General features: G+C 40.7%; 1 protein-coding gene across 2 annotated transcripts in view; it reads left to right on the top strand.

Annotated features, from left to right (window-relative positions):
• The first annotated feature begins 2967 nt into the window (after positions 1 to 2967).
• ALS2 (alsin Rho guanine nucleotide exchange factor ALS2) overlaps positions 2968 to 27297 on the top strand; it is a 199469-nt gene continuing 175139 nt past the window's right edge. Inside the window, exons 1-2 of one of the 2 annotated variants that reach the window (XM_030486699.1) lie at positions 2968 to 3123; positions 4892 to 4970. The gene's annotated coding sequence lies outside the window, so the exon portion shown is untranslated. Of the gene's footprint in view, positions 4971 to 27297 lie in introns of both variants that reach the window. The other variant, XM_030486698.1, reaches the window with a different exon arrangement.

The following is a 27297-nucleotide window of genomic DNA, read 5'->3' as shown; positions in this document are numbered from 1 at the left end:
CTCAGATATGAGGCTTTCTTGTTTGTGTCTCTTTATACAAGAAAAGTGTTGAGGCAACTGGATCCTGCTACTCCAGGTTGTGCTCTCAGGTTTTGCAGCCTTGCCGGTAACACCTTACTGAGGACCTGGACTGAACAGTGGCTGATAGGAATAATCTTGCCTCTGTTACTACTTACACTGTTGCCTTTAATTTAGTAAATCAGGAGACCGAGTGAGGCCCCAGGGAAGGACACAGCAAAACAGAGCAGAAAGATCCCCTTCACAGCCTGAGAATTCTGTCCTATGCTTAACATGATAATATCAGAAGGTTTGCAGCAAAACTGGGACGTTTCATGTGCTTGATTTCAAAAGCTTCATTATGTTTCTATTTTTTTTAAATTGCAAGTGTGTAAAGCAAGCCCAAGGCAAGGAAGGGAAGTAGCCTAAATAGAGACTATTGATGCTCTGTCCCCTTTTTTTATCCTCCGCTGTAAATTAGGCAGGTTTCCATCTTCTAACCTTTGCATAAGATCATGCACAAGTTCCAGTGTAAGCATTCCTGTTTAAACCTCTACCTTAACCTCTGTTTTCTTGCCCAGTATCCTTCATTTCTCCCTCTGTTGAATCTGGCTGGATGCTGATCCACAAGTTCTCTTAGAAAAAACCCTGCTTCCTCAGGTGAGACTCTGGCCATTGTATCCCATGTCTTCAGGACTGCCCAGTATTGCAAGTTGACTGAAAATTTCATTTTCTCCTGAATGTGACAAGGTAGGGCTTGATCTGGGTATCTGCACAAACCACAAAGGGTTGTATGTGGGGGGAATGACCAGAGTATTCTAGAAAAAACACAAGTCCAAGTTTCTGCAAGGGCAAATTTGTAGGAAGAAGCAGTTTCTCTTATTAGACTGACTGACATAACTGGGCGGAGGGAGCATAGATAAGGCTTTCGGCCTGCAAGCCCTTCTCCAGCTCTGCTAATTACCTACCCACTTAATGCAATTTGTGCTTATGTTTTCCCATAAAAATTTCATGTATGACTTCATACTGAATTTTGTAAGAAGATATGACTTGTTCTTTATTACTAATTTCTTCAGTCAAAGAGGTTTCACATGAATATCTGTGAGAATATGCTCTGGTTTCAAAAGGCAGTTCAAAGTTTCCTGCAGTGAAATTGAGAGCATCTTGATCAGGGTTGATATAGTTTTGTCTATGTCTCTGTCTATAGAGTAAGTTTTAATAGCATTGTTTAAAACAAAACCCCAAAACTCCAAATAGAACAAGCAAGCAAGCTAGACCAGCAGCCTCAGAAACTGAACATCTGTTTTCTCCATTCTAGACAGGGGACAGCATATGTAGTGCCAGTTCCCAGGTACAGAAACCTCATTATATGGAAATAATACCCAAACACAGCATAGGGTCCACACAGATATTCATCTGCTTTAATGAAGCAGAGGCAGTTATGTGGCGGGAGGCTCAAGGATGAGGCTGGGCAGGGTCCAGCTATCTTCACACTGGTGAAATAAAAACAGCATGTTGGAACTCTGTGGAGGGTCTGCACCCTCCCTCCTATGTATGCAGGCGATGTGGGGATAGGGTGCATCTTCTGAGTTTCTCCTTGGGGAGACTCAACTGAGAGATTTGATTATCAGCTGAGGGAAAGCAGCTGTCTCCAGCTGCCTGAGTGTACTTAGACAGGTAGGGTCTGTAGTTAAAGTACTGGCTGCAGCAAGAACAGGGTCACAGTCACAAACTCCTGTAGAAATGACTTAGAACTCTAGATGGCCAATTTTAATGTGATAGTTCATGGACCAGAGTTTGCCCTTACCCCTTTCATCTGACACCTCGCTTCCCAAATTCTTGCATAACCTCATTTGCTGCATCTTGTGTGATAATCTTCAAGTGCTGCTGTGAAACTTGGGAATAACTTGTGAACTTTTGTGTGGTTTTACCTACTTACTACTGAATAGCTCACCATAGCCACTCAGATTTCCAAAAAGGAGGCAGTTTAGCTTTTTAGTTCTAAACAGGATGATGTAGGTTGTTTCTTTATAATACAGAATTAAAATAACATCAGTTATAGTTTTGTGTCTTTTCAAGTATCTATATCTTTTCTGTTGACATGAATAAGAAATGCAAAATGATCATATAAGAAGTCCGTTCTAATTATAAGCATATTTTTATCCATATAAAGGACTGTTCCAGTCACCTTGAAATTTCCCTCCAGAGAATGATTGCTAAAAATTTCATGTGCTTTTGCTCTGAAATACTAGAGGGCCCTGTAGCTGATTGTCCTATAACAATAAATATAAAGACTTTGCCTTATATGTAGTACAATGAGGAAATTCTTGATATTCTTGTAGACCAGTAGCATTTCATTTTTGCAGTAAGAAGGCAACTTGGTATCTGTGACCTGATGACTCTTCCTTGTTTTTAAAAAAACCTTCATAAATCCCTTGTGAATCTCTTGGTTAGAATGGAAAAAACCCTCCACTGTTCTTCAGCAGAGTCTGTTTCTGAATACTTAAAACCAGAAAATTAAATTGCCAAGGCTTTCTTATTCCAGCTTGGAAGAAAGTCTTTGTTCAGACTGTGACTAACCTGCAAGCCAGTTGTTTTAAACTGTTGACTCTAGCTTAGTCTGTGATTCCTTGACAAAAACATTAGGATTCCTTCCCCCCATTTGAAATACCGACATAAATGTTGATAGTTCAACATCACTGTTTTTGATGTAGTTTGACATGAAAGTCAGATTCCTTTCTGCCTTCACATCTATAAAATTACTAAACTGTAAGCACGTAATTTCAAACATTAAATCATTGTCTCGGAGGTGGGTGTCATCCTAAAAAGATAACAGATGTAGTATCCGAAGGCAGGAAGTACTGTCTGCCCACTCTCCTTAACTTCTAGGGTGTGGCATTGAAGACCCTTCAATGTTGGGACCATCACAAGAAAGGCTTTTATTTTTAAGGAGCTTTTCACTAATGGAAATGTTCTTGTTTTTGCAGGTATCTTTGAATCCTGAGTGGCTTCTTGCTGCCAAATAGAGTATGGCAAACCCCTCCCTGAAGACTCACCTTCCATGCAGTACTGAGCAGCTAACCATGGTGCTAATTTGCTGAGGTCTGTGGACAAACAGACAGGAAGGTAAACTGTGATGACTGGCATGTCTCACCTCAGGGCACTGGGGAAAGTATGATGGTATATGGACAGTGAGAGAACTGTCCTCTGAAATGCAGGTAAAAGAGGAGAGAGATCATGTAAGAGCAGGCACTTGTTTACAGGGAAAATCTGCTTAGATGAAGCAAGAGCTCTGAAAGACAAGTGTGTCACAGATGTGTAGTGTCATCCTGGGGTGTTTGGGTGCTAGACTCTAATATGGCCATCAGTGTAGTCTGAAGGGAGTATGTGCAAATTGATTGCTAACACATGGCTGTTGAGAGGACTAACTCCAGAAACAGCCATAACAGCTAAACTATTTCAGTCCCACAAAGAGGTGAGTGTTGGCTGCGGTAAATGTTGCTCAAGAAAAGCGCATTTCAAAGAGGAGCTGGTGCAGAGGTAACTGCCTTCAACAGGTCTTCCATGGACTGCTCAGGAGAACTCTTTGCCTTCCTGCGCTAGTGGAGTTTTACCATTGAGTTCACCGAGGCCAGCATTTTGCCCTAGGAGTTAAGATTAGAGAAATGTATGTTCTGGTGAACAATTTCACAGCAGAGCTTGGAGGTTTTTTGTGGTCTTTGGTTGCAGTGCCTATGGTAACTTGGAATGAAAGATGTGTGTTGAGTTAGTGATAACTGCTGGAAGGAAAATAATTTTCAGTCTTTTCTTGCTCTCCAAAAATAATCATCATCACTTAGATTTAAAGAATAAATTATCTGATGAAAAAATAAGTATTTAAATGGTGCCTAATATATTTTTAGCTGTTCCTGAGCTTGTAATGTTTAACTTCTCTGCTTCTGGTGAAAATACTTGTGGGTTTTTTATAACTGTGCTTAAAAGGATTGCAGGAGCAAGACAATTTGAACAGCATGTGAAATTGGCAACCTGGAAACAAACATCTGTGGAAAGAAAAAGTATAATTAGTCTTAATTTTTTTTATTGTAGAGTTCAAGGGCAGATGCACTGGAGACTGTCTTATTCTTATAAATTCTTAGTTTTCATTAATTACTGGGGTTTAAGATATGGTTTAATTGACAAATAGTATAATAAGCATTAATTTTCTCTCTCAGAACAAAGACTGCTTTCTAGAAGAATCTGATAATGAAGAAGAAAATGTGTGAGCTGTACACAGCTCTTAGAGTATTCCAGTCAGTTATTATATAGTATCACATCTTTACCTCATTAAATATTCACCTTAAAGTTCTGGATTTTAAATTATTATGGGAATGCAGTTTTCCATCTTTGTTATTTATTGATATACCTCTGGTAGTTTTGGGGAAAGAGCTGAAATGTAACTTATAACATTTAAAAACATAAGTTTGCAAATAAAAAGCATACCGAAATTATTTCCTTATTTAGGTTTTGAGTTCTTGAAAGCTTGATAGACCTAGAGGGGTTTTGGCTGCTGTAGAGCTTAAAGGAATAATGTTTATAACTGATAACTGGAAATCAGTAGAATGTTGTGTTTAGTGGCTTATAATTTTTTCAACGCCTAAAACCGATTCTCTTGTCTCTGACAGTAGGGAAAAATTTAGAATAGTTTCTTGCAAAGCCGACATGTGTTCGTGCTTTGGCATAGATCCCTGATGTCTTTTGATGGAAAAGGAGCTGTTCCTGTGAACAGTCCCTCAAATTTAGCTGTTAAAAGCCTTTGAGAAGTTTGTGTTTCCGTATTGCAGTGATGTCTGTAAAGGAGAGTTGGAGAAAATCCATTAATACTGCTGACCTATCTTTGTCTTAATGTTTTCCTCAGGATTGCTTCTCCTTCTCTTGGAAGGATGCTTCACCTGGCCCACTGTCACTATTCATGTGCGCATAAGACTTGAAAAACCGTAAGTTACAGTTTAATGCAATTATTGAAGACGTGTTTTAACAGGTGATCAGAGAAATACTTAGCTTTTTATTCTTGCCTTTCAGAGCATCAAGGGCCTAACCCTATTGCCTCTGCAGTCCAGAGTAGGTTTTCTACTTGGGATTACATCCCAGTAGCTTAATAATGTACACCCTGTTATAGTTCATTGCTATGGTTTAAAAATATTTTAGTGCTTGTAGGAAATCTTAACTTCTGTGACCAAAGATCTGTTTCTTTTTTGATAGTCTCAATCAACATCCTGCAGCACTAATGCTGTCTGCAAAATAACAGTAATCCTTAATAATTTTAACAAAGGCCAGACATCTTCAGTTTCCGTAATGGTTCAGAATGGTTTAAATGCTATCAGAGGTATTACTTGGCAAATAACTATCCCTGAAGCTTTATTTTTAGAAGAAATAGCTAATGCAGTTTGCATTCACATGTTTTTAAAGCATTGTGCATGTGACATTTCTTTCCAAAGGGGACACCTTTAACACTCTGCTAGAATTGTTTTCCTTGTCTGCTTTAGAGAATTGTTTGAAACCTTACATAGTCTTTTCCTAAAAGAAATGTTTTTCACAGGTGTTCTACTAAATAAATATTGCTGGGAGGTTTTTTGGGTTTTGTTGCTGTTTCTAGGCTACCTTAATAAAGGTTGGTCTTTCTGGTAATGCAGTTTTAACTCGGAACATAACGTTTCAGAACAAAATGTATGTATTTTGATCTGAACTGGAGTTCTTTCCCCTAAATACACTTGCAGCATATGTTCTCATCCTGTGCAACCTAGAGGAAGGCTGACTGCCTGCTAATAGGTCTGGGTGAGGCTACCAGCGTGTTTCCCGGTCATATGCCTGACTTTATGCAACAGAAATGAGCTGAGATGCTTTCTGATGCTTAGGGTGAGGACAGCATCTCTGCTTTTACTCCGAACTCCTTTCCTTTAAAGGAATTTAAAGGCTTTAAAGGATGCTTCATTGTATCAAGAAAAGTGCCGTGCGCTTAGCTGAGTTGCTGGTTTGTAGCTCATAGAAGGCCCTGGTATCAAATACTGGAGATGTACAGTTGCTCTTTGCTTCTGAAACCCATTGGAAGAGGCTCTAGGAGAGCAATTCTTCATGAGGATATCCTGTTTTTGCAGATGAAGGTTAAGTTCTCTTCAGCAGACCGCAAGAAAGGCAATATTCATTCACTTAACTCACTTCTTCCCTGTATGTGGAATCGGGCATCTAAGTGAGATTGACTGAGAGGCAGAAAGCTCAATTTGGTGCTGCAGGGGCAGAAGCATTTCCTTTCTCTATGGAATATTAAAAGCTAAGCAAAGTTGATCCTTCACATGCATATATACCCAGGCAATACAGAAGAATGTACAAAAATTATGTGCGAGTTGTAGAAACATTGACTGTCACTGATTGTAGAATTTTGTTTGAGTCATAGCAAAATTAGTAAATGGGTTTGTAAGAAACTTAGTTAAAACAGGCTTTCTGACTGCCAGCTTTGCACATTGCCCAAGGAAGTAACAAAGAACAGCTTGTTACACTGTGCCGTTTCCCCTACCCCCACTGAGTTTTTGCCCTCTATCATTTGGAGGGGGGGATATGAACTCTGTGGAGTGGTATAGGTGTAACTGGAGGCATGATTTGGCCTTTGCTACTGCAAGTGATACAAGACAAATGAAAGTGACAGTTGATGTTCAGGTACCAGAGCAAGTTTGAAAAATGTACGGATAGAGCAAACATACTTTTTGCTGGCAGCTGGCTGTGCTGCGACTTGCCCTGGCTTGGGCTGTTCAAACTCAGAGCAAACCTTTTTACCAACAAAAAGAGGCAGCAGAGAGAATGTGTCAGTGCAGTAACAGGATGGTGCAAAATATCAGGAAAGTAAAGAAGTGGAAGAATATTTTTTAGCCTTTTTTTTTGCTTGTTTTTTATTGTTGTCTTTATATATTGATGAAGAGTTGATTGATACCTTCTAGGGCAGGGCTGCCTCACCTCTGCCTGCTTGCCTGCAGCTTCCCAGGGTAGAGCTGTAGTGCAGCAGCAGTTTGAACATGCCCTGGCTTTTGCAAAGGGCATTAAGAGACTGAGGAGTGATTGAAGTGCTGGGGAGTTTCTGGCTTGTGACGTCTCTGTGCTCTAGGGAAGGTCCAGAATGCTCACAGGCGTGTGAACTGCAGTTTGCATGGCTGTCATAGCCAAAGTGGCCTTGGTCAGCTGATCTGGTCCACATGTCCAATGATGCAGCCACACATTTCTGCAGTAATCTCCCTCTTAAAACTTCCCCACACTAAACTGCCTTGACTGCATTACTGCACCAGTAATCACTGGCTGTATCATTGAATCCTAACATACTTCCTTCCCACCTAATCCTTACAGCAAAAAAGTTCATGGAGACACAAGTCCTGTTTGTTGTTGTCATTTGCATTTTTTACTCTTGGACATTGTTTTGTGTATGTGATGACCCTTACCACAAACAAGACCTACTCCTTTCCCATAAAGCAACTCTTTTTTGGAGACAGCATAACTTGCCTGTTAGAAGATCATTCACACTGGCTACCTGAGGCACATAGCAGGAATACCTGAGCAGATTACAAACTACCTGCCTCTTCCTTTTTTGAGTCTTTCTGCAAGGGAAAGGAACACATGGTTTACAGTTGGCAAATTCCAAGGCAGCTTTGACACTCATTAGCATACAACATCCCCAAGCCCTCCATGGCTGTGCTGTGATCTTTCCTGTTGTCTGGGACAAGTGAACTTGCTGTGCAGATGTTAGCGAAAGTGTCTGAATTGGCAGAAGGGACTCTGTCTCGGTGAGAAAAATGTTGACTGGGTCCTGTTCTTCAATTTTTCAAGACTGTCTGAAATTTGAGAGCTGCTGATGTAAAATCAAAAGTAATCTTTGGGTTGTTTGTGTTCACGTTCAGCTGGATTGAAGGTGAATGGAACAGGAACGTCCAAATTGTAGACAGACTCCGATAATGACAAAGTACTTCACCAGGAACGATGATGCAGCTGCCTGGTGAAGTGCTGTTATAATGCTCTTGAAAACATAATACAAACAGTGTAAGTGATCTGTATCATCAAAGGAGAAACACTTTTTAGGGAGAGGATTCTCACATTCTTAGAGACACTTAAAATAATGGTTTACGTTGTCATCTGGTAAATGAGATAGAGATGAGGCTGGAAAGGGCTGGGTGATCTTAGCATAAAAGTAAATTGAGTTTGGTAGGTGATTTCAAGTGTAGTGGTTGTTTTCTTTTACTGTTGGCATTTGGTCTTTTTAGCAAGGACAACTAAGATGCAGTTCTGCATCACAGTTTGGGTGCTCAGTTCCAAAGCTCATGTACCAGGGTATTTTCATCCATGATGCACAGGTGTGCAACTCCTGAAAATATACAAATGAAAAGTGGTCTACAAAATAGGATCCTTTATTTGGATTTTCCATGCCCTTCTGCCACTTCTCTAACCTTTCTGCGTGGAGGTATATTTCTTTTCTCTCTCTGGTATGTGCAGCTTCTGAGGTGAATACTAACTGACCACTGCTTTTGCGGGTGAGCCTGGCCTGGAATCCAAAGCTGCCAATTGACAAGAGCATGTCTTTTACAGCGAAAACACCTGCCCTGCTGTAGTGAATGTGGTGGCTTTGCTGCCTGTAATTTTCTTATGGAAAATCTTTGGAGTTTAGTTTTACTGCTGATCTTTTTTTTTTTTTTCTGTTGCTTTTCCTCAGTGAGTTATTAACTTTCTTGCCAAGATTTGCCAAGCCCTGCACATTGAGTGTTAGAACTGCAGTCGACTTGTGCCAGAGTTTTACATGGTTTGCAGTGAATGTGGCAGCTTTCACCAGCCCTGCTTTCACCCATGATGTGGATGAAAGCCCTGCTGGCTTCCAGGCTTCCTGCTTCTCACGCAATACTCATGCTTCCATGCCAGAAGTGCCAGGTATTTTACCTGGCACATGATGGCCTGTAGCTATGGGCTTGTTCATGGGCTCACTCAGTACAAGATGCAGTGTGATCTGTCCATCAGGCAGGTCTGGTGCATTTGAGTTCCCATAGGGAGGGGTCCAGCACTGAGCTGAAGCTGGGGGCTTTGGCATCCTTGCCTTGGAAAGAGGGAAAAACCCAGACCCATGTCTGTATTGTCCTACTACTTCTGTGCTGAAGGGAGTATTGGAATATATAAAAATGTGTATATATAAGGTACATAAAGGAGGTCTATTGCTCTTGATTTTCCGGCTTTTTCATTAGCATCTGGCACATGTGAACTTCGAGAAAGAACGCCCCAACCCCCTTTTCCTCTGCACACAAGTAAGAAATAAAAAAAGGTTCCTAGAATTCCCAGGACTCCTACTAAAAATATCACATTAGTCTCCATGGCTTAAACAAAAGCAGTAATTATAGATTCCTTTCATAGCACAAACACACAGCAGTGATATACCTTCTTGCTCTTCCAGGAGGGCACCGTGTGCAGTCCTTACAGGGTTAGTCTTGGAAGTGCTGTCTGGAAGGACATTGCTGCTGCTGGGAGCTTTAGCGCTGGCCCTGCTCTCCTGACGCACCAGATCTTTACAGCTATAGGTGGCGGGAGACCTAATACTGGGATGTTGGTTTGGATGCTCAGGGAAAACAGTGAAATACTACATAAAATAGGTATGCAACTAAACAGGAAAAACAAAAGCCAATGATCCAAAGAAAGCCTTTAGAAATGAATAAATGTATAAGGTATCGTGGTTTCCACACTGGTAATATTTATTCTTAGCAGTCTAATTAATCTTTATTTTTGCAGGCATATGCAGGTGGTGTTTTTTTACAGTTATCACTCTGAAAAGATGAGCAATTGTAGTAATTTAAAAGAAATTAAATTAGTGTTTGTTAAACAGAAGTAAAAATCATAGGATTCTACTACAAAATTGTAGTAATGGATCTGCTACTGGATATATAGGGGCACGTAGAGAGGCATTTTTATAGTATCATTTTGAAAAATGATAACAGACACCATGGTTTTCCTTTGGTCTTAGAAATAACTGTTCTGTCTTATATTCCACTGGGTAACTGTGTGCACTGTTGAGTACTGAATTTTTAATGTTGATCACTAGCTTAAGAAAATAATTTCTGCCCTACTGTCCTTCATGCTTGTGAAGTATGAGGTGCACAACCACACCTTCTGTTCTTATATGGATATTCTGAGTCAAGGCTTTGTTTCCAGAAATAACTTATTTGCTATAGAAAACGTTTTAATTATGGTGTATTAATGAATAGGCTTCATCCCTTAATTTGAAAACCTTTTTCTAGAAATTTTATATGCATTTCGGGCACATAAATAGCTGCACAGCAGCACAAATACACTTGAGATAGCCTTGAATGACTTAACTTGAATGCTGTAAATAGTTTTGCTTGTAATTTATCTTTCCTTAAAGCTATAAATTGTGTGTGGTTGTGATGGTGAGGGATGCCATGCCATTCAGTAGGGCGCATCCAGAGCACTAGGAGAGAGAGCTCTTGCTCTTCTAGCTGAGTTCCTGCTCAGTTTGCACATTCTTTCTGCTGAAACTTGTTTTAGTTAAAAAACCTGAAAGTTTTTACTACAGTTCAGTGTTAAAAGCATGTGCAATGTCTTCCACATCTTATCACAAATGGCCACAGTTTAACAAATATTTGAGAGCATTACAATTATACATACATAAAATCTTATTTTTAAAATGTGTTTAATTTCTTGAGCTTTTTAAAATGATGGTATTAACTAACGCTGCAGCAGAGATGGCATGCAAACTTTGCTGTCATCTGAGCGGTGCAAAATGTAGATGTAAAACACAGTTCAGGTATATTTCAGTCAGAAGTTATTTTGGGCTATTTGGTGTGCTTGCAATCAGGTGCCATTTGCTGAGGGGTGAGATTTAGCTGTGAGTAGCTAGGAACCTGTTAGTTTTATAACTGAAATGAAGTTATAACGTCAAGTGAAGGCAGTCTTTTTTTGATGTAGGCTGAGTGGCCTTTCTTGTAGAGGCCCTTCATGCTAGCATTCACCCTTCTTGCTTCTACCTTCCTCTCCTCCAGAGCAAACTCTTGATTGCCTGTTGGGGATCGGGTGAAGCTACCTTGAAGTATGTCTGGATAGCCTCCAATGGCCATCTGGTGCTGCTTAGCTGTACCTTCTGGCCTAGAAATGAGATCATGCAGGGAAGGAGCCAGCAAGTTCTCATGGCCGCTGGCCTCTGGCTTGGATGTGTAACAAAGAGCTCCTGGAGTAAGGAAGGTAAATGAAATGGAGATACTGGTCAGTGTTTTTGTGACTCATTCTCTTAGCCGGGTTCTTGGAAAAAATTATATCTGAATGGCTGTGTTCCTGTTGTTCTTTTGTGTTTCTTTTGAGGAGACTGGACTTTGCAAAGTCAGAATGCACAATAACTGAGTGTCACCTTTACATTTTTTGTTGCTATCAGGAACCTAATAAATACAACTTCATTCCTGACCCTTGTGCAGTGCTGAACTGGCAACTGGCAACTGCCAACTCGGATAGCCTGCTGGCCTGGAGCCAAATGAGGAGCACATGCTAATGTTTGCTTTAGCATTTCTAATCTTAGAAACCGGGGGAGAAAATTGCATGTGTTTCCTATGTGACATAGATGCGACTGTTCCGATTTCATTGCATGGTGGGTTTCTCCACACAGATTTTACCTCTTCTCTCAAATATTTTGATTATTAAGTAGTAATAGACATTTTATTCAAATCAGAGGCATCTGTTAGTGGGACTGAAGTTTTTCATAGTAGTAAATGAATAAAACTCATAGAATGTTGATCAGTAATTTCAGGTACATGGAATCCAGCCCTAAAGTAATCAGGATAATGCCTCTAATTTTTCTTCCTAGATGTGTATCTGGCACTCGCAGTTATTGAGGAGTGATTATAAGTTCTTTACTGTGAGGGTGGTGAGGCACTGGAACAGGTTGCCCAAAGAAGTGGTAAATGCTCCACCCCTGGCAGTGATCGAGGCAGGATTGGACGGGGCCTTGGGCGACATGGTCTAGTGTGAGGCATCCCTACCCATTGCAGGGTGTTGGAACAGGGTGATCTTTAGGTCCTTTCCAACCCAAACCATTCTGTGATCACCTATTTAATCATTTTTTTCTGCTAGATTTCTTAAGTGACATCATAAATTCATTGACTATGCTGTTGATGATGAGAACCTGTGTTATACTACAGTATTTTTATCATGTTTTCTGGAGCTTCCTTTTCTCCTAATATGTTAAAATGTTTAAGAAAGCAGCTGTGAATTTTCTTTTTATTTGTCTGGTGCACTTTTTCTGGGAGTGGATGTCATTAGCCAGAGCAGAAATACTCCTCTCAGGTGACAAATCTGCCTGAGCAGATAGGCACATGAGGATGACAGTCATGATTCAGAGAAGGAAAAGCGCAAGTGGAAACTAAAACTTTTAGTGTTGATCACTAGCCTGGGTTACAGGTGCAGGCAGAGCAACTGGCTCCTGATGCTCCCTTCTAGTTCTAAAACTCTGTGAAAGCACCAGCAGGAGAAGAGGGGAAACTGAGGAGGACAGAAGATGAACTAAAGGGAAAGGTAGGATTGTAGGATACATGCAAAAACTCCCTTCTTCTGTTTTCAGTTTGCAAACTCCTGATTTTATGGGGTTTTTTTGTATGACGTCTGTGGTTCAAGAGTCACATTAATGCCAGGTGTACTGGGGAAAGTCTTTGCATTTTCAAGCAAGTGACAAGAAGAATATTTTCCAAATTTTGTGTTTTAAAGGAAAAAGCATTTAAGCATTAAACAGTGACTGCTGAGAAACAGCTTCAAGCTATGCTTTCCCTAGGTATTTCTATTTTCTTCTTTGCAAAACAAGCAAAAAGCCCCATGCCATCCCAAGTAATGTATCCCCAAATCTGTCATGCTATCAATATAAAATGTAATTTAACTCTTAAAAGATTTGGTTTTAAAAAACAACACCACAAAACCAAGCCCCAAACATAATACTGCTAGTTATTGACGTGGAGTCATGGGCCTGCTTACTTGGAGAAGCAGGTGTTGAGATGCATACATGACCCAGAAGACTGGCATACACAAGTCTCCAGTGTTCTGGATTGGTGATATTAAACTCTTTGTTGTGAAAGGAGGAGATGACCAGATGGCTATTAACAACTTGGTTTTGGTTCTGAGGGAGCAAAGGTATTTCCCCACCCTTCTTTTTTGTTCTGTGTCAATGCTGATGCAATGGAAGACATGGCTATTGCTTTGTTAGTATGTGTGTGTGGGGAGATGGACAAGTGTGCAATGAACCTGCTGGAGGACCTGCTTATCTCAGGTGTTTTCTTCCTCTGCTTTGCCTAAGCTGAGAAATCTGTCTTTGTAATATTTTCAGTCTTTGTTGCCTTGGCAGCCCGGTTTCCAAATCTGATCTATCTTCTGGCAGTGCGTGATGTTGCAAACTAACCGTGGGAGGGCCACATGCAATCTGCAGAGTTCTGTGATGTGCCCTGTGGCCCTCTGTCTTTTTATAAAGAGATATGGCCCTCAGAGACTACGGGTCCCAGCAAGCAGTGCTCCATTTTCATCTGATAAGCAGATGCTCAAATCTAGGTGTGCATTGCATGTCAGGGCGTGCTAGCTACATGAGCCACACCTCGCATTTGAGATAAAGGTGGCTGCACACTGCTCCAACCAACGCAAACGAGGTGCAGCTCTGGCCACAGGCTGGATTTTTTTTTTTCCCCTCTGCCCCTCAGTTTAAAGAATTGTCTTGTTGTTTCCTATCCAGTATTTCAATGGAATTCTGGTATATAGCATGAGAGGTCATCATTTTGAGTAACTCTGCTTTTGGTTTCTAGGTTCTCCCAGGTGCTGCTTTTACCTACTCTAAGATGGCTACCCTCATATGTGGTGCAGGAATGGGCAAAACTTTTGGAAGTGGCTGATTGCTTCAAGAGAGGGTGTAGTAAGACATCCAAGCCCAGTTTTTCCTTGACAAAGAGACCTGGCTCATTCAGACAAGCTTTGGCTGAGCAGTCTGAAATTGGGGTGGTTCATCTGATATGATTTTTTTAAAAGTTTGTCCAATATAGGGAGATACTCTACCCTGCTTTGACATGGACAGCTGAGGAAGGAGCTTTGACACACCTTTGGACATGAGCAGTTTAAGACACCTGCTCTGAAATGCCCTCAGATTTAGCCTGCAAAAGCTGACACTGCTTGGATGAACTTCAGGGTAGGAACGATCCCTTTCTGCCAGTCATAGGCTTAGATACCTTTCAAGATGGTTTGCATGTAGCTTACTTCTCTATAACAATACCTTTCTGAGTCCTGGTCTTCAGGTGGGTCTGTATCTGAACAAGTGAAGGCATAACCAGGAGGCCCTTTAGGGTTTCACTGCATTTCAGATGATTCTTAGGGAATGTGTAAACCTAGGGTGACTCTTCCAAGATTGTAGGTAGCTTCAGTGTTTCTGGTATCTCTCCTAAAATATGAACCCAAGATGTCAAGTGCTCAGAACAATCTGGCATCTTTATTTCTTGCTTTGTAGTCTTATTCAAAGAAAGTTCAGTAGAGCAAAGAGCTTTTTTATTGTATTCTTTTAAACTCCAGATAAACATCGCTTACCACCACATGAGTGGCAGTATCAGGTCGACCAAGAGGCCAGTTTGGCCTAGAATTCAGTCTCAGTCCATGGACAATCATGGACTTGTAAGGAAAGAATAGCAATTATATTCTCTGTGAGAAAAGAGCTTCACATTGCAGTGCTTTCCTGCATAGGAGCTTGGCGCTTCCCGAGTTAGCGCTTGCTTCTGGATTATGGTTATACTTCAGCTCCTGCCAATGTATTCTCTGTCACCCTGCATCCTTTATATGCACTTCTGCACTTTTAACATAAAAAGAAATAAAACCCTAAAAAACTACTACTTGGAGTTAATTCTCTGTGTAGCTGTGTAATGTAGGTACTACATTAAAAGCTGCATCAGGACAAATCAGATGATGTTACTCCTTCCTGCTTGATGTTTTGTATATTTTGAAACTTGGAGATAATTCTCAAGGCTGAAGTTTGGTCATGTATTAGCTCTATTTATAATTCTTATTGAACCCTGAGATCTGGCTTTTATCTCAACCTGATAAATAATGGAACCTTTGGCTATTAGAGTGAGGATAAATACATAAATAAAGAAGGACAGTTCATGAATAACTGGTCAACAGAGATGACAGTGAATAAAGATAACTTTATTCGCTGTCAAACCCTCAGCACCATAAAAGTAAGCGTGTTTGGCCTGATCCAACATCTGAAGAATTTCTACTGATTCCAAAGGGGTGCCTTGTTAGCCTGTATAACACAAATGCTTATCTCTAGCCTTCTTTTTTCTGTTTTTTTTTTTCCCTTTTCCTTTTTCCTTTTTAAGCACAGCTGTGGTATTTGATTTGTCTCCCTTCTGCAGCACTGTCTGCTGTAGAAACAGCTTCCTGAAGAGGCATAGCACCACGGTGTATTAGGAACAGCCTGTTGGGTAAAGGCAAGATAAAATGGATGATCCAGTGCTTTTGTAGGAGTAGCCAGCTATCAAAACATGGGTTTCTCCAGAGGAATACTGTAGTAAGAAAAGTCAAAAAGTCTGATACAGACTTGAAGAAGTCTCACCAGTCCTCTGTTCTTACAAGGCATACTTCTTTTGCTTTCACTGCAAGGCATAGTGTTTGGTTGATTTTTAACCAGAGCAAGTTTTAATGAGTTTATATTTGCAAGTAAACCTATCAAACTGCTGCACTGACAAATCTATCATGGGATTTCTATCCAAGCCCCGTTTTATTCTGACATTCTGGCAGACATGAGTCGTTTCCCCTAAGGCACTTCAACTGTGCTGTCTTTTCTACTCCTGGATATTCTCTTGCTCTCTGACTCCACCTCAAATATGTCTGCATCTTAGGACCTGGTTATCCTACTGTTGTCCCCTGATGCAATTACAGTATGATTAAAATATGCAGTATGGCTGGGACCTTGATCATGTTCTAACAAGAATATATCCTTAGACATATAGCCCAGTTACAGCATTGAAACGATGTCATGGAACAACCCTGCTCGTCTTCGTAGCATGGGGTGGGGCCTTAAGTGCTTTTTCTTGGCATATTTCTAGTCACACCACTTGCTATTGCTGTATTTCAAACGTCATTATCCCAGGTGCCTAGATCAGCCCTAGTTATGAACTTACAAATACCCCTACATGGCCTTGCCAGCATTTTCCTGCTGTCTGCAGCAATAAAGTAGTAGTAGTATGCACTTTTTCTTTCCCCTTACTTTCAAAACATGAAGTACTTGAAGAGTTACAACTCTGTTCAGAAAAATCTCATCTACTTATTTGTTATATATTTTAATTCTGGGAGCCTCTGAGGTCAGAGGCCAATCTTGAACAAGTGGTTTTTAAGAAGGACTTTTTCCTCAAAGACAGGCAGTCCACTAACTAAGCACTCATAATTTCTTAATGTGTTCACTTTTGGGCCCCTTCCTGGGAAGTGTCCAATACTATCCACTGTCAGAGGTGAGATCCTGGACCAGATGGATCACTGGTTTGTCTCAGTTCTGCACATTTTATGTGTCACGCTTAAGTTATGAAACCATTTTATAAGCTATTCCAACTACAAAAGCATTAAAAAAAAAGCCCCAAAACCAAATCTCCCAAAAAACCAAACACATACAAACCCAGAAACCCCTGACCTTTCTATTTTCCTTCAGTATCACATCTTGTTCTGAGTCTGCGGCAGATAGGGTAGAGGGGAAAAGCTATTTTCATTAAGTCCTTTTACGTTAACATCCTGGCTCTTAGCATATCCTTGTTTAGCTATGAATGAATGGGAGATGGCATAGAGAAGAATGGCAGATAAAACCAGGTCAGTGCTTTCAACTAGGAGACTTCTTCTGCCACTGAATATATAATGGAAAAAAGGCACTGCATGCCAGATGCCTCTGTGGAGGAGGAATGTTTCCTCATGATGTGTTCAAGTATGTTACATTGCAACAGTGCTTCCTTCCTATGGGGCATTGCCACACACAGCTGTAAGTATTAGGTCATGTATACTTGAGAGATTTCCCCGAGCTCTGTTGTCAGAGCTAACAGTGACAGCAGTGGCCATCAAATCAATGTTTCTTTGTATGCTACATGTTTATAAGCCTTGTCATTCTTCAGGAATCTATCAAGTTCAGGACAAAAATGCCTGCTATATGGCATGGAAAATGATACATTTTTCTTACAATTATAGGGGTTTTTTTCTTTCAGGAAAATAGCTTCCATAGAAAATGTAATGGGATTTCTAACCCAGAAGATGAGGGATGTTGATAGCAATGTTCCTAACAAAGCCCTCTATGAGTTTGTTTAGAGTTCCAGTGTCCCTTGGATTTTCTATGTAGTTCTGCTCATTCCTGTGCCTGCGCTCTGTCATAGCAGTCTTTGTGACCTGAACACCTTTCAGCAATGTGCTCTAGGAGAGGAGAACTTTTATAGGAGCACTGGTCAGAACAGTGTGATGTTTGCTAGTCCATCCCTTCTGGGGCTGATTTCCATGTTTTCTTCGAATTTCTGTCATTTAACTTGAAGGTACTCTTCATTTTTTTACAAACCTGAAATGTTCTGCAGAAAGCAGACACTTTCAAGAAGTTGTGTTTATTCCAAAACCCAGTTTCCAAGCAAAATGATATTTTATAGAAGTATATATATATATAGGTCTTGATTTTTGAAGTTCAGGTTCTATTCACATGTTGTTTCTTGGCTGGGATGTTTTTCTGCTGGTTTAGTGAGCTGAATCAGCTCTTCCAGGAATCAAATGACTACCACAGCAGGCACAAAGGGAGTAGGACTCTATGGCTAGAGGAGGAAAGAGAGGGAATAAGTTTTAAGTTTTTCTATTGTTTTGAGCTAGAGTGCTTGGTTTCCATAGTTTTCTACAAGCTTTTCTCTGTCCTCAGGCTCTTTTAGAGACAAATAACTGTGTCCTACAAGAAAGAAGTTTGTGAGGTCCGCAGCAGAAGTGCAGCATCTGTGGGAGATCAGAGCAAGTCTTAGTTTTTAGGTTGAAATGTTGTGGGTTTACACCCCTGTCCAACACTGAGAGCTATGCTGCCTTGTAAGACGATAGGCTGTGGATTTAGCTGCAAGAATCTCTATCCCCATGCATCCAGTGACAACTGAATTATGCTGCTTTATGAATTCATTAAGAAGTTGGTAGCAGACTGCTGGGCTTCAGCAGTCTGCGCTCAAGGACAGCAGCTGAGATTTGATTCTTGTGCAGCGCATGGAAAGCTCCTTGTTTACTCTCTTAATGTGCATGGGCACAAGTTAAGTTATAATCTAATTAGGAATTCATGCTGTATTCCAGGAAATGGCGTTTTGCTTCAGCAATTTTGTTTTTCTTTAAGGTGTTGACCAGTACTTTGGAATTTAAAACTATGTATCCTGAAGAAGGCATAGAAACATAATTTGAATGCAAACTGTATTAAGCGTTCACATCCTGTATCCTAGCAGGAATTTCACCAAACAGGGGAGGTATTCATTGAACTAGGAGCAAAGCAATGTCAAGTTGAGAAGGAAATTACTATGGAAATGAGTTTTGAAAGCCTGAGGCAGAGGTAGGGAGAGGCACATTGTACCAGGAATTTTCCTCACACTCTAGTTTATATGGCCTTTCCATTACTTCAGCAGCAGCATATAAGAAATCCTTGGCTTGGAACGGTCTCTGAATTTGAGCAGTTTTGTGCTGTTGATGTGGGTCAGCTTCCCTGTTCAGAGAAATTAAACCCAGCCTCAGCTAGGACTGCGGCATCTGCTTCGGTAGGAATGGCCTTGCTTGGGGCAGACCAGAGGTCCTTTCAGCCCAGCAGTTAGTCTCTCTGTGGTCAGTAGGGGATGCTTAGAAGGGAATGAGAGATTGAGAGAAATATATTAACTGCTTTCCTACTATATTCTTCCAGTGCTTGGCAAGGAGCAGCTGAGTGGGTCTGTAGGTTTAATAGTCCTTCATTAGGGTTTTGTTTTTTCTTCCATAGATGTGTTAATTATCTTTTTTAATCATGCATTTCAAGGATTGTGTGTTGTAGCAATGAGTTCCACAGCTAACCTGCACAGTGTGAAGAAGTGTCTCCCATCTGCCTAATGATAATGTATAATGTCCCCAACATTTTCATGTGTTAGAGAAGTGGCAAATAAACTGCCTATTCATTTCCTCCATGCCCTTCATGATTTTATAGATTTAGATCATGTTTTCTGTTTAAAGGTTTTTGAGCAATACGGAAGTGGATTTTTTTGCTTAGTTCATTGCAGAAAGATAGTGGTGCAAGCAGAAAGTGATATTTTTCAGGAACAGCATACAGGTCCTGTAGTGTCTTCCCATGAATTCTGGAATATTCCTGTGGCAGTAGTGGATTCCTGATATGCTCTGGAATGGATAGATTGCAAGTAAGGAGATGTATGGCTTAGGGCAGAACAGAAAATGTTAATCATGTTGGCAATAATTGGTGAGAAATGATTGTGTGGGAGAGGAAAACAGGTTGTTAATGTATAAGTAAGTGTATGTGTTTACAGATTGCTGGGGGACGAAGGGAACTTTGAAGAGCTCAGTCTATTCCAGTCCCTCAGACATTGAAAGAGAATAAACTGTAATCCCCCCACTTCTTCATTTTTCACTTTGTTGCTAAAAATATGAAAGGAAGAAAAAGAAAAAAATCTCAATAGACTGAACAACAGGATTTTGTTAAACAATATGAAAAAGTGAAAATACTTAATGCAACTCTTTAGTTTTCATTCAAAACACTCTAAAGCTATTCTGATCACTCCCAGTAGCAGCAGAAATGTGAGTATCTGTTGCAGGGTTGTTCATGCTCGGCTGTGTCATTGGAGTTGAAATTACGTGAACGTGTACAGGTTGAACAGCTTAACAAACACTGTTTTAGACACTGAACTGGGGAAGATGATAAAAAGGGAAGTTCCAGTTGGAGGCTGTCTCCAAACAAAATACTGCACCTGAATAGCCTGGAAGTTTACCACTTTGTTACGTACCCAAGCTTTGTGGCAATCTGCTATAGTTTTGATGTGCTGAATTGAGATGCTAAATCTGGGGAACACATATTTGTTCAGAACACAAACTCTTCTGTATTAATGTGTCTTCATTGGGTAACTCTGGAGAGCATGGAAGCTTATGAACTTGAAAGTCCTGAATTTGTGTCCCTTTCCCATATCACATGCAGTAAAATTATTAACTTACCAGGCTCAGTTACACAGTACTATCACTGTATATATTGATGTTAAGAATAAGACGAGGTCTGGCTAAACTCCTGTCTGCTGGTATCTATTCACTCATTTGAATGGAAGCTGGTTTGGACTCCAAATCCTGTGAATCCTCTACCTGAAATGAATGTTTACTCTATTTTCCTTCTGCTCAGCTAGGAAAGAACGTGGGCATGAATGCTCATTTTTCTCTTTTAGCTCCCTCTATATGCAATAGATTTTTTTTTTTTCCAACACTCCTCCCCCCACCCCCTTAATAACTTCAGAACCATCTGCATTATTCTTAAATATATATATATATAAAAATCTTGAGATAGTTTTAATTATCTTTTAATTTAACTTTAAATGCCACTGACATGCACAGTGGAGCCTGTCTATTATGCCAGATTCAAGACAGTCTGAAGAGGAACCTGTTGGACAAATAGCCTGGGCAAATCTGTTGGTTAACCTGGTTATCAGGTTTGTTTAGGAAATGGGGATATAGGTGCCATACCTCCCTTGTGTGTTCCTTTGTGAGCCTTCCGCAGCAGTAATACATGTGGGAGGATTTCAGTGGCAGTGTCTGTCCCATCTTCTTGCTACTGATGGGTTAATAGGCTCTATTCAACAACTCAGAATGTGCTTATGAAGATGCCTACAGGTAAGCAGTAAGCCAGTAAGAATTTGAGAACTATGATAAAGGTCAGTTACCTTTTTAGTCTATTCTGATTTTAGCCACCTCCTCTGTTTTTGGCCCCTGTCACAGGCTTTGCCTCTGCGCAGTGTGTTGCTAATGGTCTGAGCAAGTCACGGTGCTGTGCAGTGTAAGAACCGAAAATGAGTTAATGAGGTCTTGCTGCCTTATCTCAAGTACCCTGCAATGTATCATACTTGTTCCCTGATTAGGGCGAATGTCTTTCCTGTCACTCCTCTGGCTCCTGAAGGACTAACCTTGGAAGACCTGTTGCTGGATTAGGAAGATCTTGGTTCCCTACATCGCAGTGAGCAAGCATGTAAAGAACTGAAAAGGCATAGATGGAAAATCAAATGCTCTCCTAGAAGAGAAATAAATGAACTGTAGGAATAACAGCTCTAAAGAGTAGTTATCTCCATAAACTGTGAATTCTATAAAACTATAATTGTGTCTGCCAGTTAGTCATCTTCTAGTTTGTGTAGATTCATGGAATATGTTTATTGGCAGTTCTCAAAACAGGCCACCCTGTACTTGCCCAAGTGTTTCACAGTATTGGGGGCATGTTGAAGCCTGTCCATTTTCCTTTGCACTGCAGCCAATTATTGCATTTAATTATTCTTTGCTTACATCTCTGTATATATTTCTCCTCGGCATTCAACAATTTCTTCTATCAAGAGCCATTGCAAACAACAGGTTGATACCATGCAATAGAAAACTTGCACTGACATCAATGGTGTTTGCTGCTTTTGAGCCTGTGCAGCTCTGAGATCCCTCTTAAAATGTGCAAGACTTGCCTTTAAGGTACTGGGCGTTCTCAGCTCAAGCTGGAGTCAGTCAGCATGTCTTTGCCAACAAACGTGCCTGCATGTGAGAATATTGGAAAGCCTAAACTTACATTAAGACTTTCAAAGACTAATCAAAACTCCTTCCTTTTGCTCAGCTCCACAGCCAGCTGCAGATACTGAGGCACTGCAGGAGGGCCTATATGAAGTTGTAAAGAGGGTATGCAAGAGATGGCTTGGTGGAACACCAGGTCTTCCTGTAGTGATCTGCTTCCTACATAAGGACAAGATGGGTCCTAACCAATGGAGCCTATTGGTGCTCTGCAGAGATGCATTGAGATTGTCACTAGGCACTGGGGGGACAAGAGCAGCTCCCTTCCTTGGAGAGCCCAGCAGTTCCCCTTGTTGCCAGATGAGAACCTTAACACAGATCTTCCTCCTTGCTCAAAACCCAGAGAATTAAGCTCGTATTTCCTGATCTCTGATCTCTCTGTATAACAGACCAGTTTTCACATCCTGATCAGAAGGTGAGATTTTAGGAAAATGTCTGTCTTTCATGATGAGAAAGCTTGCAGCTTCTTCCCCATAGCAGCCTGTTGTTATGGCTGGGGACAGCAGGATCGGTTAATCATGGCCCCATTTCCTGAGGTCTCCTGCAGTCATGATTTGTGAATGCCTGAGAATACCCCTGCTGAATTCTAATTGTTTGTGGCAGTCGGCACATGATTTCAAGTGTTTGGTCACAGCAGTGTTCATTTTCTGCTCTTTTAATCTTTGATGGATGTTGCCTGGCTTCACTGATGTGGTTCACAACACAGTAGGCAGTGATTTCCTATAAGATGTTTTGTCTCGACTACAGAGGTGTGGAGTCCCTATACGATGGCCAATATTTATTAATGACATCCCAAGGTTCCTAAAGAGAAAGCTCTGCCGTAGACCATTAGAACCTAATCTATTCCAAAATGTCAGATGCAGTTAAGCAAGAGCTATCTCGATTGCACTAAGATCTTCCTCATTAGTTCAGACTCTGATTAGAAGACTGATTAAAGTCTGTCTTTGTAAAGGTTCACTCTTTACCTCTGCAGCTATCCTTACTGTGTAAGACATGATAGAGCTAGCTCAAGGCTCACACAAATGCTGGAACTGGAAAGCATTTGTGTGTATGTGTGTGCGCGGTCATTCATGCCCATGCAGGGCACATGCATGCTTGTTAAAATGCCCTTAATTAGTAACATGAAAAATAGTAATTGATGAATATGAATAGCATTGAGTTTTATTGCACCTTCCAAACAATTCAGCTGCTGTTATTAGTATGCACTTGTATAAAAGGTCGAATTTTCATATCATATATAAAGCTGTAGGATTAAGATTTTAACAGCAATTTGAGGGTTGCTGGGATACAAAGTATTTTGTGCAGAATACTTGGTATCTGAGATCATTATGACTAGCCAAATTGCTTCCTGTGATTTAAACATTGCTCTTACTGTTCACCCTAAGCTATGTGGTTGTGGTAGTGCTGAAATAGTCTAGGCTCCTCCTAATGTTTTACCTACAAGTAGCGTTAAGCTTTGGCATATGCCTTCGCATTTCTCATGATTGCAATTTCATGTATAAACTCTTAGAAGACAGGACTGTTGATTGATTATGTGTTTGTACACTGTTTTTACACAATAGGGATGAGGTCTTTGGATATTTCTGGAGCTTAGATAATAAGCTGGCGTTATCAAGAAATAAGAACATCCATGAGGCAACCATCAAAGCTTTCAAATGGTTTTGCAGGGTGTAGTTCCTAAAAAAAGAAAATAATAAAATGGAGCTTTCCACTTTTATTCTTGAGTATTTTGTAGTTTGTGCATGAATCCTTTTACAAACACCTTGTAGGCTAATGAGAAATAAACCAGAAAATAAAGGCAGCTTGAAAAAATGGTTTGCAAGTCAGTGGTCTCAAAAGCGCTGTTTCCAGTCTTGTCAGATTAATAATAACTAAACACTGCTGCTAGTTGATGGCTTGGGTATGTATGTGAGAGAACATATCAAGTGGTCATCTTGGTTCAGTTACCACTGAACAGATAGTTTGGTTAATTATTGACAAACTTCAGCAGGGCGGCCATGCTCTGGAGGACAGTAAGCACTCCTATACTGCTTCTGAAGTTAGCTTGTAGACCTTGGGGGACCATTTACCCTGTATGTGCCAAAGCCAGTCTCAATCCTGCTCAACAATTAAAAAATAATAATAATAAGCTCTTTCAACATGGAGTTGATGAATTCTGGAAAACCTTTTGGGCTGATCCTTTTTGGGGTAAGGTTACCAGGGTTGCCAAAGATGGTAGCAGGGCTGCTTCTTGTGAGCTGTCACAATAACAGCATGTCATAGGATTAAGACAAAGCCAGATCCTTCTACTGCAGAGTTGTCTGCTGACTAACTTCTAATTAGCTTTGCCAGATTTATCACAGACCTGCTGTTTGCTGTCAGATCTCCTGCACAAGTGATGCAGTTGTTTGTCAAAGGCTCTGCTTTCTCTGTATTTCAGTGGTGGTGACCATTTAGTTAAACCCAAGTTTTCTGAATCCCAGCCCAGTGTTTTTATGTGTGCTCTGTGTGACTTTCAATAAATCAGTTCATTTCAGTTAACATATAGAAGAGGAAGAAAAAAATCTCAGTTCTCCACCAGTATAGCCCTAAACACACACACACATATATATGCAGGCACAGTTTGCGAATGCTATGAACTGTTTTGCTCTTCCAGAATCTCGAGACTATGTTTACTCTTTTTGAATGAAACAGAATAAATAATAGTGTGGATAGACAGCTGACCAAGGAAAGGAGTGCCTTGAGGGCTGTGACCACAGGTTGTTAAGATGCTGTGCCACAGACTTGAGGGGAAATAGTTGTGTTGTAATTTATTTCCCAATTTAAAGTTGAATTCCTCCTTCCAGTGCTGTTTTTCAGGAAACATCTACTCTGTGTGGAGAGAGGGTTTTTCTTCAGAGCACCTGCAGCTGCTGATGACTAGCTGGGCTTGAGAGTGGTTCTGAACATCAAGTCTGGCAGTCTCAGTCTGGTGGTAGGTCTGTCAGCTTCTACTAGCAGCAGGCTCTGCAGGGCAATATCTCTGCTTTTTCCTCCATGCCTTCCTAGACCCGCAACGTGTACTTCCAAAATGTATTTGGAAAGTGTCAACTCACATCTCATTTAAATCTTAAGACCAACCTACTGCAATGTTATATCCAGAGATGCTTTAATGAGGAAATGTGGACCTGACAAATCATTGTGAAGCAGATCCTTGCCTCTCTCCCGCTGCTTTTAACTTAATGCAGGAATAAGAAATTGCAGGTCTAGTTAAATTCATCCCTTTACATGATCTCAAAGGGTTGTTTAATTCCTAAGGGATACCTTCAGTGTTTGGAAACCCCAGAGTGAAGTGCTATAAAGTCAAGATAGGAGCTCTCTAGTTTCCTTCCCAAGTAATAAGGGATTTAGTTAGAGATGTTAAGACACTGCCAAAATCCTGATCTGCCCTAACTATCATGAGATCGCTAGGCAGCAGCAAAGTTAGTTGTGCTGGGGATGATTAAGCCTCTTAATTCCAGGATCAAGGAACTACAAAGGTGGCATCAGGTCATATTTGTTTATGACCCTTTATGTCATGTGAGAAACTGGGCACAGTTCACTATAAGACCTGCTGCAGTACTCATAAGCTATATAATCTCCATCAACCCATGTCCGTGCCCTCACTCTGCTCTCTACCTAGTTCATGAAGTAGAGTGCTGACGACGAGAAAAGATTTTGTCTTTGTTACGTCCTGTAGGCACTGTTAGCACAGCACAGCCTGGTGTCAGATCTTTGTGTCTCAAACGGCTTTCTGCCATTTAGAGTGGAGACAAAGTCATAGGAAGGCAAAATGAACAACCAGCAGGAAATGGTTGGTAGAAAACCCAACCTGTGGTGGTTTTTAAACTGCCTGGTCAGCTCTGACTTGTAAAGCAAGAAGTATTTAAGCATTTGTCAGAATATGAAAGTATATGGTGCTGGATGAGGATCCTTGCTACCTGATACTCATCTTAACTTACTAATATCCTGTGTCATCAGGAAAGTGGCACAGCATGGGCTTGCTTAATGTGAGAATTTACTGTCATAGACATCTGTGAATGTATCACTGGGTGTATATATAACACAGATCAAGATGTAGGATGCTGGAAAAAAATTCTTGCCACAATTTTGGGATGAACTCATTACATCACTGATGGTGGAGCCAAGAATGAGTTAAGCAGTCTTCCCAGACAAATGTCAGTAGCAGCTCTACAATATCTCACATCATCAGAGATTGCTGGATAAATCTCATCCTCTTAAAAAGCCTCATTGTGCTTTTTAGCTTTTGTTTTTTGAAGTGGAGTTGCTGCACTGCAGAAAAAAATCATGTCATTGGCATGGGTGTAGCTTATTAGTTTTAATAGCAATGAGTTATGCAGAATACAAAATGCTATTATGTAATTGCTTTGAATATTATACCAGGACTTGAGAAATATGGGAGCCAGTATGATGAGTATCATGTTAGGATGGCTGACACCTTCCTTTCCAATCCAAGGGAAAAAAACCCTCAGCAAGTTAGCATGAAAACTTTTTCCACTTCAATTGAAGTAGAGAAGGTTTGCTCCTTGTCGGGGTTCATAGAAACAAAATCTGCACATGAACTGGCTCTATTGATACTCATGGCAAAATTCCAGTAGACTTTATGAGAGCCAAAATCTGTCTCCATGCAGGCTTCAAAGAAAGCAACTCTCCGTACAGCAATGTGTTTGAGAAATAAGTCACCCTTTGTGAAGGCACAGAGACCATGTTGGCACCATTTAAAACCTCAAGAACAGGTACAAATTTAATCATGACAAATGAACTATAGCTGATAACTTTCAAAGTAAAGATGGGAAGATGATGCTAAAGAATATGTTTGAGTATTAGGTTTATTAGCAGCTTGTTAACATCAGTGAACAGCAGTAGTCTTTTTGAGGTTTTGGGGATGTTGCTCTGTAGTCAACACCTAGAGGAACAGAGCCAGGGGCCTTGTGTAATCTGTGGGTTCCTACCTGCTATCCTCCTTATGCCAAAGTGGCTCTTGTCAAGTCTTGGAGGGTGTGCAACTTGACCTGTGGTTTTCTTCTATGCCTGTGGCCCTGCAGGCCCAATCTGTCTCCCTTTTTCCATGAAGGTTCGGCTAGATTTTCAGAGCACAGAACCAGTGCACCCATTCTTGCAGTGTAGGTTTCTGGAGGAGGCAGACCCAAGCAGTCCTTCATGATGTGCTTTGCATGTGAAGTTTTGCTAAAATGGGAGTAACTTTCATTAGACTTCCAGTTAAAATAACCCTGAGACAGAGACGGAAAAAAGCGGGGTAGACGTTGGAGAGGAAAAAGCAAATCAAACCCCTTAATCAATTTGGAGTTTGTCAATTTGTGGCTTACTAACTACGCAGGAAATTATTCTTTCCTTACATGCTTTCACCATCGTGGCTTTATCTGCTGTCATCAGCAAATCTATCAAATGAAGTTCTGTTGTCTGTGCCTAAGAATTACTGTACAGCACAGCTAGGACCTGAGC

Source organism: Strigops habroptila, chromosome 5 (assembly GCF_004027225.2).
Source record: "Strigops habroptila isolate Jane chromosome 5, bStrHab1.2.pri, whole genome shotgun sequence".
Taxonomy (NCBI): Eukaryota; Metazoa; Chordata; class Aves; order Psittaciformes; family Psittacidae; genus Strigops; species Strigops habroptila.
The sequence above is the reverse complement of the archived record's forward strand: the minus strand, read 5'-3'. Positions and strand labels throughout refer to the sequence as shown.